At 46.7% G+C, this 3,491-nt stretch overlaps 1 pseudogene; it reads left to right on the top strand.

Annotated features, from left to right (window-relative positions):
* Positions 1 to 576: 576 nt before the first annotated feature.
* LOC118660967 lies at positions 577 to 721 on the top strand (annotated as a pseudogene).
* Positions 722 to 3,491: the final 2,770 nt, after the last annotated feature.

A 3,491-nucleotide genomic window follows, 5' to 3' on the forward strand; every position in this document is an offset into this window, starting at 1 on the left:
TCCCAGCGCCGGGGGCCAGGCGGCCTGGGTTCCCGTCCTGGCTCCTCCTTGTCTCCCCAGGACCCCAAACGAGGCCCGTGTTCTCTCCCCACCTTCGTCCCCTTGTCTGTAAAAGGGAATCGCAGCCCTGGCTGGTGTGGCTCAGTGGATAGAGAATCGGCCTACAGACTGAAGGGTCCCGGGTTTGATTCTGGTCAAGGGCACGTGCACGGGTTGTGGGCTGGATCCCCAGTAGGGGGCCTACAGGAGGCAGCCGATCAATAGGCAGCTGATCAATGGTTCTCTCTCATCATTGATGTGTCTATCTCTCCCTTCCTCTCTGAAATCAATAAAAATATATTTTAAAAAAATAGCCCTAACTGGTTTGGCTCAGTAGATAGAGCGTCGGCCTGCGGACTGAAAGGTCCCAGGTTCGATTCCGGTCAAGGGCATGTACCTGGGTTGCGGGCACATTCCCAGTAGTGGGTGTGCAGGAGGCGGCTGATTGATGTTTCTAACTCTCTATCCCTCTCTCTTCCTCTCTGTGAAAAAATCAATAAAATATATTTAAATAAATAAATAAATAAGTAAAGGCAGACCCCCTGGCAATGGGCAAGGAGACCCCTGATTGGTGGTGTGGCTCTTACATCCATCAGGGGCAAAGCAGACGTACAGCCCTTAGTTCATCCCAGCTTGATGCCTGTGTTGGTGGCCAGAGCTATTTCATGCCTGAGGCACATAAAAAAAAAAATTAATGGCCCTAGCCCAGTGGTTGGCAAACTGCGGCTCTCGCGAGCCACATGCGGCTCTTTGGCCCCTTGAGTGTGGCCACGAAGTTTCCATCGCACTGTACGTGCACGCCCACATGTGGTATTTCGTGGAAGAGCCGCACTCAAGGGGCCGCAGTTTGCCGACCACTGCCCTGGCTGGTTTGGCTCAGTGGATAGAGCGTCCGCCTGCGGACTGAAGGGTCCCGGGTTCGATTCCGGTCAAGGGCACAGGCCTGGGTTGCGGGCTTGATCCCCAGTAGGGGGCGTGCAGGAGGCAACCAATCAATGATTCTCATCATTGATGTTTCTATCTCTCCCTCTCCCTTCTTCTCTGAAATCAATAAAAATATATTTAAAAAGTAAATGAATGAATGAATAAGAATAAATAAATAAAGGCAGAAAAATGAACAAGGAAGTTTATATAAATGCATAATATCTAAAGCAGGTTTTTCTCAGCCTCTGCACTAGTCACATGTAGGACCAGATCATTCTTTTTTATTTTAAGGAAACTTTAAAAAATTTTATTGATTGCTTTTAGAGAGAGAGAGAGGAGGGAAGAGAGAGAGAAACAGCAATCTGTTGTCCCACCTATCTATGCATTCATTGGTTGATTCTTGTAGGTGCCCTGGCCAGGAATCGAACCTGCAACCCTTGATGTATTGGGACCCCGTTCTAACCGGCTGAGCTACCCGGCCGGGGCCTTGCACGAGGTCATTCTGTGTGGCGGGGACCACCCTGTACATTGTAGGGTGTTTAGCAGCATCCCTGACCCACTGGGTGCCAGCAGCAGCCCCCACCAGTGGTGACATCCAAAATGTTCCCCGATATTTCCCCGTGTCCCCTGGGGGCACACACACACACCCCGCAATGGAGAAATATCTAGAAGAAGAGTCGGACGACAATCCTTTCCTCTGGGAAATGAGAAGAAGGAGAAGGGAAAAAGTTACTTTTTCTTCCTACCCTTACTCGGCTGCTTACATTTGAAAACCATGACGAAGTTTATAGGCAAAGCGAGCTCATTGTTAAAGCAAATGACCGTGGTCATCCCTTTGCCCGCGGTTTTGCTCTCCACGGTGACCTGGGGTCCACCACCTCTGTTCGCAAATACGAAATGGAACATTCCAGAAATAAGCCATCTATGCATGTTAAAGCCTGCGTCCTCCTGAGTGGCAGGAGGAAATCTCTCGGCACCCGGCTCCGTCCGCCCCGGACGTGAATCATCCCTTTTGTCCGCGTCTCCACACAATAGCCGCTGCCCACACTCGGAAGCCTTCTCCGTGACGAGATGGAAGGACTTGGTGTCGCAGGGCTTCTGTTCAAGGAACCCTCATTTTTTAAAAAATATATTTTATTGATTTTTTTACAGAGAGGAAGGGAGAGGGAGAGAGAGTTAGAAACATCGATGAGAGAGAAACATCCATCAGCCGCCTCTTGCACACCCTGTACTGGAGATGTGCCCGCAACCAAGGCACATGCCCCTGACCAGAATCGAACCTGGGACCCCTGAGTCCGCAGGCTGACGCTCTATCCACTGAGCCAAACCGGCCAGGGCTCCACTTAAAATTTTTAGAGGACCCCTAAGAGCTTTTGTTTATGTGTGTCATGTCTATTAATATTCAACATGTTCAAAATTCAAATGGGGATTTAAAAAGATATGTTCAAGCCCTAGCCGGGCCAGTATGCCACGGTTGTGCGTTCAATCCCTGGTGAGGGCACCTACAAGATCAATCGAGGGTCCTGGCTGGTGTGGCTCAGTTGGCTGAGCATCGGCCAAATCACCAACAGGTCACCAGTTTGAAATCCAGGGCACATACCCAGGTTGTGTCTCTGTCTCCAGTGGGGGGTGTGTAGGAGGCAGCCGATCAGTGTTTTCCTCTCTCTCTCCCTTTCCCTTCCTCTCTCACTCTATCAAAAGAAAAGAATAATAAAAAAAAAGAACAAGAATCAACCAATGAATGAATGAATGCATAAAAAAGAATCAACCAATAAATGCATACATAAGTGGAACCACAAAAATTGATGTTTCACTCTCTCTCTCCCCCGTCCTCTCTTTCTCTAAAATCAATAAATTAAAAAAATTTTAAATATGTATTCATTATAGTAAAACAATAATAAAAACATTGTATGTTTACATAAACAGCTCATTTCAGTAGAAAATAACTATATTTTCCTAAACGAAAAAATATAGTGGCATTGGCTTACATAGTTTTTAATTTTTTTCACAAGTTGCAATTCTAATATATATATATTGATTTCAGAGAGGAAGGGAGAGGGAGAGAGAGGTAAAAACATCAATGATGAGAGAGAATCATGGATCAGCTGCCTTCTGCACGCCCCCTGCTGGGGACCGAGCTCACAACCCAGGCATGTGCCCTTCACTGGAATTGAACCTGGGTCCCTTCAGTCCACAGGTGACTCTCTACCCACTGAGCCAAACCAGCTAGGACTAGTTTTTAATTTATTTATTCAATTTAGAGACCAGGAAAGGGAGGGAGGGAAGGAGAGAGAGAGAGAGAGAGAGAGAGAGAGAGAGAGAGAGAGAGAGAGAAAGAAAAACATCGATTTGTTGTTCCATTTATTTATGCATTCATTAGTTGATTCTTATATGTGCCCCACTGGGGGATCAAACCCCATAACCTTGGGGTATCAGGATGACTCTCTAAGCAACTGAGCTACCTGGCCAGGGCCCATTTATATATATATATATATATATATATATATATATATATATATATATATATA

Source organism: Myotis myotis, unplaced genomic scaffold, assembly GCF_014108235.1.
Source record: "Myotis myotis isolate mMyoMyo1 unplaced genomic scaffold, mMyoMyo1.p scaffold_m19_p_70, whole genome shotgun sequence".
NCBI lineage: Eukaryota > Metazoa > Chordata > Mammalia > Chiroptera > Vespertilionidae > Myotis > Myotis myotis.